The sequence below is a fragment of the Talpa occidentalis genome, unplaced genomic scaffold, assembly GCF_014898055.3.
Source record: "Talpa occidentalis isolate TD23 unplaced genomic scaffold, MPIMG_talOcc4v2.1 talOcc4.8, whole genome shotgun sequence".
NCBI lineage: Eukaryota > Metazoa > Chordata > Mammalia > Eulipotyphla > Talpidae > Talpa > Talpa occidentalis.
Window position 1 is genome coordinate 24723354 of NW_023605194.1, and position 17853 is coordinate 24741206.

Below are 17853 nucleotides of genomic sequence, written 5' to 3' on the forward strand. Positions count from 1 at the left end.
TACTCCCTGCACCTCTGGTGTATACCCGAGTTCGTCTACACAAAAATGAATAAATAAAATCTTTTCTAAAAAGTGCTTAAAGAGAGATTGCCAGCCGAAATCTGTTTCTCAGCAAGATTAAAAACATGATAGAAGGAAGAGATAGGAGCTTCATTGAAAAGCAAAAACTAAAAGAATTCATCAACACCAAGCCACAAATGAAGGAAAGCCTAAAGCCATTATTATACAGCAATAGAACAATGAATACTGAGGCAAGAGACACCTAGTCACTTCACTGGAGGAGGAAAAGGAAAGCAACAACGTGGTCCATCAGAACAAGCCAGAGTTCCCACCATCCAGTGGGTTACACAAATAGCCAGTCATATACTCTCCCCAGTAGAAGCTTCAAAAAAAAAAAAATAATAATAGGAGTAACACATAAAGACAGAGAAGTGGAACTTAAAGAAAATACAACAGGAATCCTTCAGAAATAAGAATGACAAGATAAGCCAGAACAAAAACCAAACACAACAAAATGGCACTTAAGTTTCAATAATCACCTTAAATGTAAATGGCCTGAACAACACCAGGCAAAAGGTGAGCTGAATGGGTCACTTCAAAACAAAGACCAACCTTCTGCTTTTACAGGAAATTCATCTTAATAACACCGACAAGAAAAGACTTCAGAGTTAAAGACTAGAAGGCAATTATACAAGCAAGTGGTCGCAGACTAACTCAGGAGCAGCTATACCTACACCCAATAAAATACTTCCATTAAGGCAATAAGAGATAGAGATAGTCACTATATTGTGACAAAAGGTCTAATACAACAAGGAGAGAACACTCTTAATAGCCAAGGCCATGGGGCCTCCCTGGTGGTGCACAGATTAAAGTTTCAGCACTATCAAGCTATGCCAGCCAGCCACTGCGTGTGAGTTTGCTCTCCAGTCTAGCCTGCTGCTCCCCTCAGCAGTGTATTTCAGTAGAGGCCCTGTTCTGCTCCCCACTCTGTCTCTGGTGATTCCTCCCAATGCCCCCCACACCTCTGGCTTACATCCCAGTTCTTGTATACATAAATAAATAAAATAAATCTTTAAAAACAATAGTGAAAGACATATATCACAAATCAACAGCCAATATAAAAATCAATGGTGAAAATGTGAAAGATTTCCCCATAAGCTCTGGCACAAGCCAAAGATGCCCATTGTCACCATTTCTGTTTCACTTGGTACAAGAGGTTTTGGTCAGAGTTATCAGGCACAAGAAACAAAAGGAATCCAAGTCAGAAAAGAATAAGTGAAATTATTAGTATTTGGAGATGATATATATACACTATTATATATATGTACAAATAAAAGCTTCAAAAAACTCCATCAAAAAGTTATTAGAAACAATGAAGTGAATACAGCAAAGTGACATGTTACGAAATCAACATATAAAAACAATGGCCTTTTATATACAATTAATGAGTAGCAAAAGAAACTAAGACAATAGCTCCATTTACAGTTGCTTCAAAAAGAATAAAATAACTCAGAATCACCCTAACAAAGGAGGTAAAAGACCAATACAATGAGAAGGAGAAGATGTTATTAAAGCACTTAGAGAACAACAAAAGGATATAGGATACCCCATGCTTATGGATGGGGACAATCAATAGATTCAAAGTGACTATCATGTCTAAAATGATACACAAACTTAATGAAATCCCCATAAAAATACCAGAAATACTTCTCAAAGAAATGGAACAAAAAATAGTGAAATTTATGTGGAACCATGAAAGGTCTAAAGTAACCCTAAGTAACCTAAAGTAATCTAAAGTAACTTAAAGTAACCACTAAAGGTCAAAAGTAACCCTAAGAATAAAGGATCGAAATCGAGACATCACATTACCTGACTTCAAACTATACTACAAAGCAACAGTATTAAAAACAAGATGTTACTGGGGCCTCCCCACCATTGTGCAGTGGTTGAGCTCCAGGCTGCAAAGCTGCCTGCAGCCTCTGCAGCGCCGGTTCAATCCCAGCCGCCAGCGAGGGTCCCACATGGCACGACAGACCTCTCCTGCCACGCCGGCTGCACCCGTCAGCTGTGTTTTTCATCAGTCTTCCTGTTCTGTTCCCTACTCTGGCTCTGGTGAATTCTCTCACCCTCCCGTACTTCTGACTGTACCCAGTGCTTCTATAAATAAATAAATCTTTAAAACAAACAAACAAAAAACAAGATGTTACTGGTACAAAAACAGATACACAGACTGATGAGACAGACTTGGAAGCCCAGAAACAAATCCATAGAGGTACAAGCACCACATCTATGATTCAGCACTCATGACCATAAAACAGGGACAAGACAGCTTTTGAACAAATGGTCATGAGAAAACTGGAAAGCCATATAAAAAAAATGAAATTGCATTCATTACACAACTTCACCAAAAAAACTCTAAATGGATTAAATTTAGATATATGATTTATTTCTTTATTTATTTTTACATATATAAGATTGAAATTATGACCTGCAACAATGAAATACACAGAAAAAAAAAACACTGGTGGTATGGTCCATCCTATCAATACTAAAGATACTATTGGGGACTTACTATCTATGGCAAGGGAATTAAAAACGACAATAAACAATTGGGATTACCTCATCAAAGAGCTCCAAAGAATATATAAGATGATTAAATAGACACCATTCTAAACAGGAGAAATATTCACATAATATATAACTGATAAGGCATTTACACTCAAGATATATCACTTCAAAAATAAATTTATACAATTCAACAATAAAAAACAAATAATCCAATTATAAATGGGCAGCAGATAAGAATACAATTCACCCAAGAGGTTACCCAGAGGCCAAAACATGCATGAAAAAAGGTTCATCATCAAGCCTAAAAAGAAAGATGCATATTAAAACTATTCAATACAGTGAGATAGCAAGTCACAGTTGTGAGAATGGCTCATGGTAAAAAGGTCCCCACAAACATATATTGGCGAGGACCAGGTAAAAAGGAATGTTGTGCACCAATAGTATACTATTATTGGTAGGAATGTGAACTGTTGCAATCATTATGGAAAGCAATATAGAATTACCTTAAAAATCTAAAAAGGAAATAATGCATAACTCAGCAATTCCACTCTTGGGTACATATACACAGAATATGACACCATCGAGAAAAAATCCTACATGTTCCACAATGTTCACAGCACATTACTTAAAATAGCAAGAACATGAAAGCAGCCTAAATGTCCACAGACAATTCAATCAAATACACAACACAAAGTATCACGTAGTCAAAAGGATCATTATTTTGAAAGTTGCATGTTATAAACTGTTTTATAGTTGGAAATAGATATATACAAAAACACATATGCACATAAACATGTCTTAAATTTTATCTGTAAAATAAATGTCTATGAGTTCATAGCTCAAAAAATGGAAAATAATTATGTGAAGAAATTACAGACCCTGCAGGAAAAAAGGAATCAAACACGAGTTGAAAACTCGAGTTGAAAAATGAATTATATTCACGAGTTGAAAAATGAATTATATTGAATCTACATGAATGTGTTCTACTGCTTTTCTATATTGTATGCATGTGTTCAGCTTATAATAGGACTATTCATCCTACCATGTGCCAAATGCTACCAATTCCTTAGCTGTTTCTTCTGAAATTTATGCTCCATTTCTAAACAGGGACCTCTGTTTCTATTTCTCAACCTGTTTTTAGAAAATAACTGATTTTCTACAATGGGAGGTGAGAGTTTACATCTCCATACCCATCTCATATGAAATATACACACACACACACACACACACACACATTCTCTTGTTCTCTCCCTTTATTCCTTTTCCACTAATATGTTCACACCATTTTGACTGTTAGAATATTCATTGTAACACCATTCTGACCATACAAACAATTCTTCCTATAAGATGACTATAATTATGTTTCATTTTTGGTATATTTTTTAACTTAACTATGTCTCCTTAGTTCAATTCAATATTTCCTGTATCTCAATTTTTCAACCCATGGGTATTCCAAATACCCATGTTTCAAACTCCTAATAATTTTCCTAATATTAAAAAAATCTCATGAAATTGATTTTTGCTTTTGCTATCGCTCTCTCACAACTATTTATCCACTTAATCCATTTATATATATATATATATATATTTTTTTTTTTTTTTCCCCTAGGCCTGGTATCTAGCAACCTATTTGATACTCATTTTCTTTCACAAGACATCCTGATTCCTGGAGCCAATTTTCCCTCTGACATGACTTCAGAAATTAGGATGAGAAAAGGAAAAAAAGGAAGAACAGTTTGGTCAAATATACATTTCTGCAAACGTCCTCTTTTTATTCATGCAAAATTTGATAGTTACTTTTAAGCCTTATCCTTCACATATGACCCAATTATGTCACACGTAAATCAAAATCACTTGTTATTTTTTCTCCCTGGTGGCGAAGGGGTTAAGCACTGCACTATGAAGCAATCCGCAGCCACTGCAGCACGAGTTTGATCCCAGTCCCCCAGGGAGATACCCACATGGTGCAGCAGACCTCTCCTGTCTCTCCCGCTGCTCCCCTTAGCAGTGTATTTCACTCAGTCTGCCTGTTCTGCTCCCTACTCTGTCTCTGGTGAACCCTCTCACCCCCTGCATCTCTGGCCTGTACGCCAGCTCTTGTATGCATAAAATAATAAATAAATCTTAAAAAAAAGATTTATTTTAATTTATTTATGCATAGAAAAACTGGGGTGTAGGCCAGAGGAGCAGGGGGTGACAGGATCTACCAGAGACAGAGTGGGGAGCAGAACAGGCATCTATTGAAATACACTGCCAAGGGGAGCAGTGGGTGAGACAGGCCATGTGGGTTAGCTCCCTGGCCAGGGATGGAACTCATGTCACCATAATTGTCTGCAGCTCGACAGCACTGAGACGTTAACCCCGTGCCATCATGTAGGCTCTATGCTCATCATTCCTTTCCTGTTTCTACCAGCATCCCTGATAAGCAGTCCCAGGTGGATTCATACTGGCTCCCAGTATAAACACTGCCACAAACAAGCTCTCATGAAATGCAGTCACTGCATTTTCCTATTGTCCACGGTGTCTTCACTCCTCCTATCAATCTCCTGTATTATCTCTTCATTAAACTTGGAAACATTAAGCTGGTCAGATAGATAATGAAGCTCCTCTAAGAGAAAAAGGAGGGAAGGCAGCACTTGCAGTGTCCTTCAGCAACTTCCTGAAAATCACCCTCCGGACCACACTGGTCAAACCTGTGACCTCTGGGTGTTTCAGCAGCAGGAGGAGAGCATATCTCAAGGTGGTGCTCGTAGTCTCTGTCCCAGCTCCAAACAGATCAAGTACAGTAATTGCCAAGGTCCCTAAAGTTAACTTCACTTCTTGAATGTACTCCTCCTAGGAATGATTTAATGAAAATACTTAGCAAATTAATTTGCCAAAATTATAGTTAATCCAAAGTAAGTCATACTATTATAAATTTTACCCCAAAAATAAACAGTAAGGGCAAAAATAAATAGCAAGTTTTAGAAAAACTCCCATATGGTATATAAAACACTGGAAATGAGTGGATTCAACCATCATTTTCCACTGCTCACCCCTAAGGCAAGCAATAAATTAAATTTTCACTGGGTTTTTGGCAGAAATTACAACTTTATTCTAAACATAATGAAATTCAAGGAGCCAGCACAGTCAAAATAATACTGAAATATTGCAAAAAAGAGGACTCAGGTTTCTTATTTTCAAAAAAAAAACTTCTATAAAGGTGGCATTTAAGACACCCAGCGGATGCACTTATGACATAGGAATGTAATACCTAGGAAATACCTTTCATCAACACAAAAAAGGGCCCTTACATTTTCAGTCAACTGATTATTGACAAGAGTGCCATGATGTCTCATGTGAGAAAAATAATCTTTTTGACAAATGGTACAGGATTTGTGCTTACAGATATAAACCTCCAACACCATATCTGTGCCAATTTTGAAATTTTATTATCAGTTAACTTCTCTCTTCATTCCACCAGCTCTTTCCCACCACACACCTCTGTACCTCTGTATATCTCATTTACATATGTAAAATTCCCTAGCCTGTCATTATTAAGTATATTAAGTATTATTATTAAGTATATTAAGATTTATCTCCAACCAGCAGACATGCAAGAAGTCCAGCCAGGCTGAGTCACTTCTTCCATTCTCTCATATACTGTATGCAAAGACCGTGCCCATCTTCATATCATGGCATGAGATTTTGCATTTTCTAAATTGTTTGTAATTATTTCCATTTCACATGAAGTGTCACTTTGTCACCCTCATGTAGATTATTAAAAACCTAAAGAACAAAATCAATGCATTCCACTTATTTAGAAAATTAATTTTACCCCTTCCATAATGCTTAGTGTAGAGGCACATACACAGCAGGTACTAAAGAGTTTGGAGGCATTAACTGCCTGACCACTGAAACATTCCAGGTAAATACAGAACAATTCCATGCACAAGCAATCAAATAACCCAACTGTCATTAATATTTTATGTGTTCCATTTTGATAAGGAAACAATCAATAAAGTCCCGAGGATTATTAGCATCTAGAGATACTTTGTGTTCCATTGTTTTCTCCAAAATATAACTTTTTATACATGCAATATTTTTAAATAATTTGTTATCACTCCCTGGAAAAAAGTCAAGAAATACAGGGAATATATTGCAGATCTAAAAGAGAAAATTAGGGTTTATTAAAAAACAAAATATTTCGTGAAGAATTATGCACGTGCCAAGCCTAGGTTAGAGATTACTATAAATGTTAATGATCTGTCTTAAGGGAAAATTTCTATTTATTTATTTATTTATTTTACTTTAAAGATTTTATTTTTTTATTTATTTAATAATAAATTTTATTTTTATATTCCCCATACAATTTCAACCCCCCCATTTTGACCCAATCCCTCCCCTCCCTCCACCCATCCCCCAAAAGTGTCTCTGGTTCATAGATTTTTGTTGATTTTGATTTTCACTTTCTTATAGTTATTCATTTCCTGGTCCCTTATTTAAGTTTTCTAGATTCCTGCTATGAGTGAGACCATCCGGTATTTTTCTTTTTCTTTCTGGCTTATTTCGCTGAGCATGATCCCTTCCAGCTCAATCCATGTTGCTGCAAATTGCATATGTTTATCTTTTTTGATTGCTGAGTAATATTCCATGGTGTATATGTAGCACATCTTCTTGAGCCAGTCATCTATTTTTGGGCATTTGGGCTGTTTCCAAAGCTTAGCTATTGTAAACAGTGCTGCTATAAACATAGGGGTGCAGGTGTTCTTTGGAATTGATGTTTCTGTGTCCTTTGGGCAAATACCTAGGAGTGGAATTGCTGGATCATATGGAAGCTCTAAGTTTAGTAGGTCCAGAAATCTCCACACAGCTCTCCATAGTGGTTGGACCAGTTTGCACTCCCACCAACAGTGCAGAAGAGTTCCTTTTTCTCCACACCCTCGCCAACATTTGTTGTTGCTAGTTTTTTTAATATGTGCCATTCTCACTGGTGTAAGATGGTATCTCATGGTAGTTTTGATTTGCATTTCCCTGATTACAAGTGATGTTGAGCATTTTTTCATATGTCTGTTGGCCATTTGCATTTCCTCTTCAGAGAAGTTTCTTTTTTGCTCTTCTGCCCATTTTTTGACTGGATTATTTTCTTTGTTGTTGCTGAGTCTCATCAGCTCTTTGCAGATTTTTGTGATCAGTCCTTTATCATTAGTGTTGGGTGCAAAAAAGTTCTCCCAGTTGGTGGGGTTTCTCTTTGTTTTTGTTATTGTCTCTTTTGCTGTGCAGAAGCTCTTTAATTTGATGTAGTCCCAGCTGTTTATCTTTGCCTTCACTATCACTGCTTTGGGTGATGTGTCTGTAATGATGTCTTTGAGGTACATGTCATGTAGTGTTTCGCCTGTATTTCCTTCTATGTATTGTATGGTTTCAGGTTTTATGTCTAGTTCTTTAATCCATTTTGAGTTGGTTTTTGTGTATGGTGTGAGGTAGTAGTCAAGCTTCATTCTTTTGCATGTAGTGGCCCAGTTTTCCCAGCACCATTTATTGAACAGACTTTCTTTGCTCCAATGCATATTCTTTGCTCCTTTGTCAAATATTAGTTGACCATAAATCTGTGGGTTTATTTCTGGATTTTCTATTCGATTCCATTGGTCTGTGTGTCTGTTCTTGTTTCACTACCATGCAGTTTTGATGATTATGGCTTTGTAGTATAGCCTGAAATCTGGGAGTGTGATGCCTCCATTCCCTTCTTTTTTTTTCAGGAGAGCTTTGGCTATTTGGGGTTTTTGGTGATTCCATATGAATTTCATCAATAATTGTTCTATTTCTTTGAAGAATAACATTGAAATTTTTATTGGAATAGCATTGAATCGGTATATTGCTTTTGGTAGGATGGCCATTTTAATAATGTTCATTCTTCCAATCCATGAGCAGGGAATGTCTTTCCATTTCTTTGTATCTTCTTCTATTTCTTTTAACAGTGTTTTATAGTTTTCTTTGTAAAGGTCCTTTACCTCTTTTGTTAGATTTATTCCCAAGTATTTGATTTTTTTTGTTTCGATAATAAAGGGATAGTTTTTTTCATTTCTTCTTCTTCAGATTTATTGTTAGTGTATAGAAAGGCTTCTGACTTTTGCATGTTTATTTTGTATCCTGCCACTTTGCTGAACTGATTGATGAGTTCAATTAGTTTTTCTATGGAGTTTTTGGGGTTCTCTATGTATATTATCATATCATCTGCAAATAGTGATAGGTTGACTTCTTCTTTTCCTATTTGGATTCCTTGGATGTCTTTCTCTTGTCTTATTGCTCTGGCTAGGACATCCAGTATTATATTGAAAAGCAGTGGTGAGAGTGGACATCCTTGTCTTGTTCCAGATCTTAATGGAAATGCTTTCAGCTTTTCACCATTGAGAATGATACTGGCTGTTGGCTTGTCGTATATGGCCTTTATGATGTTGAGGTATGTTCCTTGTATCCCAAGAATTTCAAGGGCTTTTATCATGAATGGGTGTTGCACTTTGTCGAAAGCTTTCTCGGCATCTATTGATATTATCATATGTTTTTTATATTTCTTTTTGTTGATGTGTTGGATAACGTTGATTGATTTTCAGATGTTGAACCATCCTTGTGTCCCTGAAGTGAATCCTACTTGGTCGTGGTGAATTACCTTATGGATACACTGTTGGATTCTGATAGCTAAAATTTTATTGAGGATTTTTGCATCAGTGTTCATTAGGGAGATTGGCCTATAGTTTTCTTTTTTTGTGTTGTCCTTGTTCGGTTTTGGTATTAGTGTAATGTTGGCTTCATAGAACGTGTTAGGTATTATACCTTCCTTCTCAATTTTTTGGAAGAGTTTGTGAAGGATAGGCACCAATTCGTCTCTGAATGTTTGGTAGAATTCATTTGTAAATCCATCAGGTCCTGGGCTTTTGTTTTTGGGGAGGTTTTTGATTACCATTTCAATTTCGCTAATTGTAATTGGTCTGTTTAGGTGTTCTATTTCTTCTTTATCTAGCTTTGGGTGATTGTAGAGTTGTAGGAATTTGTCCATCTCTAGATTGTTGAACTTGTTTCCATATAACTGTTCATAGTAGTTATTAATTATTCTTTTGATTTCTGCTGTGTCTGTTGTGATTTCTCCTCTTTCATTTATTATCCTATTTATTTGTGCTTTCTCCCTTTTTGCCCTTGTGAGCCTGGCTACGGGTTTATCTATTTTATTTATTTTTTCGAAGAACCAGCTCTTGGTTTCATTGATCTTTTGGATTGTTTTTTTAGTTTCGATTTCATTTATTTCTGCTTAGGTTTTTATTATTTCTTTTCTTCTGCTGGTTTTGGGGTTTTTTGTTGTTCTTTTTCTAGATCTTTGAGCTTCGAGATTAGGTTGTTTCTTTGAGTTCTTTCTTGTTTCTGATGTGAGCATCTATTGCTATATATTTTCCTCTTATTACTGCTTTTGCTGCATCCCATACATTTAGGAAATTGGTGTCCACCTTGTCATTCAATTCAAAGAATTTTTTAATTTCTTCTTTTATCTCCTCGTTAGTCCAGTGGACTTCCAGCATGTGGGTTTCAATCTCCATGAGGTAGGAGAGTACCTTGCCTTCTTTTTATGGTTTATTTCTAGTTTGATGCCTTCATGGTCAGAAAAGATGGTTGGTATGATTTCAATCTTGGTGTATCTGTTGATGTTTGTCTTGTGCCCCAGTATATGATCGATCCTAGAGAATGATCTGTGTGCGCTTGAGAAAAATGTATACTCAGATTTTTTTGGGTTTAGTGTTCTATATATGTCTGTTAAGCCCAAGCACTCTAGATCCTTATTTAGAGCTTTAGTGTCTTTACTTATTTTTTGTCTTGTTGATCTATCCATTGTTGATAGTGGTGTGTTGAAGTCTCCCACTACGTATGTGTTTTCTCTGAAGTCTGTTTTCAGAGATGCCAATAGTTGTCTGATATATTTTGGTGCTCCTTCGTTTGGTGAATATATGTTAATGAGTGTTATTTCTTCTTGAAGTATTGTCCCCTTGATCATAATGTAATGACCACTGGGGTCTCTTTTTATCTTTTTAAGTTTGAAATCTGTTTTATCTGATATGAGTATAGCTGTTCCTGCCTTCTTTTTTGGTCCATTTGCTTGTAGAATTGTTTTCCATCCTTTAACTTTGAGTCTATTTTTATCTTTTGTAGCTAAATGTGTTTCCTGGAGACAGCAAAAGGTTGGGTTTTGTTTCTTAATCCAGCCTGCAACTCTGTGTCTTTTTATTGAAGAGTTTAGTCCATTTACATTTAGAGTTAGTACTGATATGTTAGCATCTGTATTTGCCATTGTGTTTGTCTTTCCTTTGATTTTATTTATTTATTCTTTTAATGACTTTCTTTGGCCTTCTTTTGTTGTTTTTCGTCCCTCTGAGGTTCTGGCTTTAGGACACCTTGTAGTATTTTTTGGAGTGGGGGTTTAGTCGTATAAAATTCCAGAGTTTCTGTTTGTCTGGGAAGGTCCTTATTCTTTCTTCAAAGAGGAAGGAGAGCTTTGCAGGATAGAGTATTCTTGGTTGGCATCTGTTTTCTTGGAGTCTGTTGACTATGTCCCTCCACTCTCTCCTTGCCCGTAGTGTTTCTTCAGAGAAGTCTGATGTCAGTCTGATTGGTTTTCCTTTGAATGTTATCTGTTTCTTCCCTCTTGCCAGCTTCATTATTTTTTCCTTGTCTTGGATTCTTGGGAGCTTTACTATTATGTGTCTTGCTGTATTTTTCCTTTTGTCATGGAAGTTTGGTGTTCTTCTTGTATATCAATTTTCAGCTCCTTCTTCGCGTTTGGGAAGTTCTCTTCAATTATATCCATGAATATTTTCTCTGTTCCTACATCTCTCTCCTCTCCTTCTGGAATTCCTATAACTCTTATATTTCCTTTCCTCATGGAGTCAGACAGTTCCCGAAGTCTTTCTTCGTTCTTTTTCCTTCGTACTTCTCCTTCCTTTTCTGTTTTAGTTCTTTTTATTTCTGTGTCTTCAAGAGTACTTATTCGTTCTTCCATTTCATCATTCTGCTTTCATTGCTTTTCCCAGAGTTCTTTAGCGTCTCCATTAATTCTTTGATCTCCTGCTTTTCTTTTACTTCCCTCTTTAGGGACTCAATTTCATTCTTCTGGTCATTAATTATTTTCCCCTTATCATTGTTTTCCTTTATGACTTCTGTCAGTTTTTTAATCACAGCAATTTTAAATTGTCTATCTGGAAGGCTCAGAATTTCTTCCAAGTTACTGTCATTGAAATCTGGTAGATGGTTTTCTTTTTGAGGTGTGCTTTTTTGCTGAGGAGTTGCTGGGTTGCATGTGGTTTTTCTACTCCCTACTGCCTGTTTTCTAATTTGCCGTATTCCTTGTGACACTGTGTTGCTGATACTGTCCGGCATCTTGGGCGACCTTCCCAGCTCACCACTGGCTCCTCTGGGGAACTTCTGCTGGGTTCACAAGTCTCCAGCAAAGAAAGGTCCCTGCAGCAAAAATGGCGATGCGGGAACATGCTGCCCTGCACGCCCGGTCTGCCCCAGCGGTGGGTGCTGCTCCCCTCTGGGCTGGAACTGCAGGCTAGAAGGCGCCCGGCATGGGCAAGCCTCCCAACTTACCTCTGGCTCCTCGGTGAGCCTTCTGCTGGGTTCACACAGTCTCCAGCAAAGAAAGGTCCCTGCTGCAAAATGGCGATGTGGGAACGCGCTCCCCTGCACGCCCGGTCTTAAGGGAAAATTTTTATTTTATACATACTTAATTTTATCTGCAGATAGACATATTAGAGAGAAAAATTTCTCGCCAGAGAATCAAATAATCATTTCCTATTCTCACATATCACGTTGATAGTGTAAGGGCATTTTTATATCAATTCTCTCATTGTTGACATCAACTCTGCAGATATAGGATGACATAAATTAGTATAATTCACAGACAACAGAGATTAAGGGAGGTTGGGCAACCTGTTATGAAGCAGAGTAGACTAGCTATTTCTGTATGTCTAGTTGCCTCAAATACAGAATCAGTACTTGAGGACTAGAAATCTGGGTTTTGGAGTATAGTAAAAGAAACACAAAATAGGGTCAATGGGATTGGACTCCAGTTCTGTATTCTGGGCATATGTTTTCTATCTATCTGTAATTGTCTAGGTCATCTTTCCCGCTCTCTGAGACTGAAGTCTAGCAGGACTGTCCTGCTCACACATTCACTTCATAGCTTGGTGCATCCAGAGGTCTGAAATCTTAGAGAAAAGAACCTAAATGATTTCTCTGGAAAACAAGATCTTGGCCTCACCTGCATCTATGGAGAGCTCAAAATCTTGATGTTTTCATTAAGTATTTCCATTATGTTTAAAAAAATTGGATCCTTATAATCAAAACGATTCTGGAAAATAATTGAGCAGATAATATTGCAGGGAGCACAAGCCATAATAAAAGTGGGATCACAAGGTGAACCTAAAAACCAAAAACAATTAAAAACATAATTTAAAAAATATATGTACTAATATTTATAAATATATGTGAACATGTGAACACACATACATATATACACATATAAGAAACACTGTTTTGAGATAACAGGTAAACATAATTTAAGAAGTTTAAAGCAATATCTAGCATATTAATTCCTTAAATAGCAGTATATTCAAAATGTATAAAATTAACATATCAGGGGATGTAGATTAACACAGCTTCCATGGAAAATAGTATAAAGGTTTCTATTAAAAAAATAGACCTACCATATGATCCAGCATTGTATCTCCTAGGTATCTACCAGTAGAATGCAAGAAAACTAATTTAAAGGGATATTATGCACTGCTATGTTCATTGCAGCAGTATTTATAGTAACCAAGACACAAAAACAACAGTGGAATCCAACAAAGCAATGGATGAAGAAGTGATGATGGAATAATATTCAGCTACAAAAAAAATGCTGAAATTCTGCAACAATATGAACAGAACTAAAGGGGACTGGGCTGCGCAAAGTAAGTAGAAAGACAAATTCTGGATGATTTCATTCATGGGAAATCTGAACTTATAGTGCTGCAGCCAGATAACAAAGAACAGAAGATCATAAGCACCTGATAAACTAGTAGGCTTCACTAATTATAAAAACATATGCACAGATGCAAAGAAATTGCATCCACCAAAAGAAAAATGGTTTAGAGTTCCCAGAAGCTCAAGACAGGATGAATGGTGAGGCTATTGCCTTTTACAGAATCAACCCATAGAGACTGACAGAAATGGCTATTTTTCATTTTTGGATCTCAACTCAAAACTGGCATAACATGTCTACAGTTTATTGTCATAAGCTGTTTTGTTTGGAAGTTGTGAAGAATTTAACTTCCTTTGGTGAAAATCCCTCATTCCAGCCTTTCTAGATAGTTAGCACTTCCTTGCCATTTTATTGTACTCCGCACTACAGCCTCCCAAACCTGTTACTCCATTATAATCTGTAGTGTCCTAAAGATACTGACTTGGTCTTGTACACAGTTCTGTCATGTTTGAATCTTAAATCTGATCAACTAGAATATTTTCCTTATCCGCTTTCTAATGTGATGCCAGCTGACTTAATTTGTGTACTACTATACCACTGGTTCCCCATTCTCCATGTGTAAATTACACAGGTGTGTAGAAAATATCTCCTCCATCAGATTTGTTAATAGCTTCTACATGGATGATGAATGAGGAAGATCTTTATATTCAGGGTAACAAATCGATGTACTAATGTCTGTAAGATTTTCTTTTCATTTTTTTTTTGTTTCTATGTCTGATTTTATTTATTTTTTTCACATTTTATTTAAATTTTATATTTTACACTCCCCATACAATTACAACCCCCTTATTTTGACCCCAAGCCCTCCTTTCCCCACCCCCCACCCAATAGAGTGTCTCTGGTTCATAGTTGTTTGTTGATTTTGATTTTTTCTTTCTTATAGTTATTCTTTTCCCTGGTCCCTTATTTCAGTTTTCTAGATTCCTGCTATAAGTGAGACCATCTGGTATTTTTCTTTTTCTTTCTGGCTTATTTCGCTGAGCATGATCCCTTCCAGCTCCATCCATGTTGCTGCAAATTGCATGTGTTCATCTTTTTTGAATGCTGAGTAATATTCCATGGTGTATATGTAGCACATCTTCTTGAGCCAGTCATCTATTTTTGGGCATTTGGGTTGTTTCCAAAGCTTAGATATTGTAAACAGTGCTGCTATACAGCACTGCTATACTATACAGTGCTGCTATACAGCACTATACACAGATGTTTCTGTGTCCTTTGGGTAAATACCTAGGAGTGGAATTGCTGGATCATATGGAAGCTCTATGTTCAGTAGGTCCAGAAATCTCCATACAGCTCTCCACAGTGGTTGTACCAGTTTGCACTCCCACCAACAGTGCAGGAGAGTTCCTTTTTCTCCACAACCTCGCCAACATTTGTTGTTGCTAGTTTTTTTAATATGTGCCATTCTCACTGGTGTAAGATGGTATCTCATGGTAGTTTTGATTTGCATTTCCCTGATTACAAGTGATGGTGAACATTTTTTCATATGCCTGTTGGCCATTTGCATTTCCTCTTCAGAGAAGTTTCTTTTTAGCTCTTCTACCCATTATTTGATTGGATTATTTTCTTTGTTGTTGTTGAGTCTCATCAGCTCTTTGCAGATTTTTGTGATCAGTCCTTTATCATTAGTGTTGTGTGCAAAAATGTTCTCCCAGTCGGTGGGGTTTCTCTTTGTTTTGGTTATTGTCTCTTTTGCTGTGCAGAAGCTCTTTAGTTTGATATAGTCCCAGCTGTTTATCTTTGCCTTCACTATCACTGCTTTGGGTGATGTGTCTGTAAAGATGTCTTTGATGTGCATGTCATGTAGTGTTTTGCCTATATTTCCTTCTATGTATTTCATGGTTTCAGGTGTTATATCTAGTTCTTTAATCCATTTTGTGTTGGTTTGTGCATGGTATAAGGTAGTAGTCAAGCTTCATTCTTTTGCATGTAGCGACCCAATTTTCCCAGCACCATTTATTGAACAAAGTTTCAGTGCTCCAATGCATAGTCTTTGCTCTTTTGTCAAAGATTAGTTGACCATAAGTCTGTGGGTTTATTTCTGGATTTTCTATTCGATTCCATTGGTCTGTGTGTCTGTTCTTGTTCCAATACTATGCAGTTTTGATGATTATGACTTTGTAGTACAGTTTGAATTTTGGGAGTGTTCTTTTTTTTTTTCCATTCCCTTCTTTTTTTTTCAGGAGAGCTTTGGCTACTCGGGATTTTTGGTGATTCTATATGAATTTCATCAATAATTGTACTATTTCTTTGAAGAATGACATTGAGATTTTGATTGGAATAGCATTGAACCTGTATATTGCTTTTGGTAGGATGGCCATTTTAATAATGTTTATTCTTCCAATCCTTGAGCAGTAGATGTCTTTCCATTTCTTTGTGTCTTCTTCTATTTCTTTTAACAGTGTTTTATAGTTTTCTTTGTATAGGCCCTTTACCTTTACCTCTTTTGTTAGATTTATTCCCTAGTATTTGATATTTTTTGTTTTGATAATAAAAGGGATGGTTTTTCATTTCTTCTTCTTCAGATTTAGTGTTTGTGTATAGGAAGGCACTGATTTTTGCATGTTGATTTTGTATCCTGCCACTTTACTGAACAGATTGATTAGTCGAATTAGGTTTTCTGTGGAGTTTTTGGGGTTCTCTATGTATATTATCATATCATCTCCTCCTGGAGCCTTCTGCTGGTTTCAAGTAGTCTTTATTGAAGAAAGTTCTCTGTTCCAAAAAGGGGATGTAGGTACGCTCTCCCCTGCGTGCCCGGTCTGCCCCGGACTTGGGTACCCAATTCCCCACAGGTCCCTGTTCTCAAATGGTAATTCAGAGACAGGCACACTTTCCAGCATGCTGGATCTGCCCTGGCCATAGGTGCCTGCTCCCACTAGGGCTCAAATAGCTGGCCAGAAGGAGCCTGGCTTGGGCAAACTTCCCAGCTCACCTCTGATTCCTCCCGGAGCCTTCTGCCAGTTCCAAGCAGTCTTTACTGAAGAAAGGTCCCTGTTCTAAAATGGCGATTTGGATATAGGCACACTCTTCCATGTGTCCGGTCTGCCCCGGCCCTGGGTGCCCACTCCCCCAATGGGCTTGGACTGCTGGTCAGAAGGGTCCTGGTGTGGGCAAACTTCCCAGCTCACCTCTGGCTCCTCCGGGAGTCTTAATTAAAGAAAGGTCCCTATTCTAAAATGGCGATTTGGAGACAGGCACACTCTCCTGTGTGCCCGGTTGGCCCTAGCCGTGGGTGCCCGCTCCTTCTCTGGGCTCAGATTGCTGGCCAGAAGGGGTCTGGAATGGGCGAACTTCCCAGCTCACCTGGGAAAGTCTAAGACTCAACATATCTTGCCCAAAACTTAGGAAATCTGCAATTTGCTGACTTCTTCTCACAGTGCTCCCTCCTCTATTCCACTTACCTTCTGCTGGAGCTCCTGACTGACCGCTTCATTTTACTGAGTGAGAGTCATTCATAATTTAAACATACAGGGGATCCCTACAATCTCCTAACCTTTTATTTTTTAAAATGAGCATTTGGAGACACAGTGATATAAAGAATTACCATTGTGAGCCTCCCTGGTGGCACAGGGCTTAAGTCTCAGCAGGATAAAGCAATCCGCTGCAGCAGCGTTTGATCCCAGCCAGGGACCTGAAACACATGGCACAGCAGACCTCTCCTGTCTCACCTGCTGTTCCCGTCAGCAGTGACTTTCAGTCCATTCTCCTGTTCTGCTCCCCACTCTGTCTCTGTTGAATCTTCTCACCCCCCAGCACCTCATGCCTATACCCCAGCTCTTGTACGCGTGAATAAATAAAAGGAAAAAAAGAATCACCATTTTATCAGTACAAGACCTTTTCTTCTAATTACAGATTTCCCCTACCAGTTCAGTGACATCTCATATGAAATAGCCATCCCATCTCTATCCAATGACCAAGAGGACATTAAGCTTTCTGTGGTCACAGAGTAATGTAAACCTCACCTTGGCTTAGACTTGTCATGTAGGGTTTTCTTTTTGTTAAAGGACTATATATTTTTTAAAGTTCTAATTTCAAAGCACAACTAAACATTAAGTACAGTTCCCACATACCCCTCCCCACCTACATGCGTCTTCCCAATATTAGGAAGATCACCTCCAGAGTGATGCATTTGTTACAACTGATGTAACAACAATGACCTTATATAAAGTGCATAGTGTTCCCTCAAGTGTTGTATATTCTATGGATTTTGATAATATAGGAGGGCATGTACCCAACAT

General features: G+C 37.5%; 1 protein-coding gene across 1 annotated transcript in view; it reads right to left on the bottom strand.

Moving 5' to 3' along the window:
* Nucleotides 1-17853, bottom strand: part of LOC119234464 (cytochrome P450 2C19-like) — a 192269-nt gene that overhangs the window by 33879 nt on the left and 140537 nt on the right. The gene's annotated exons all lie outside the window — the stretch shown is intronic.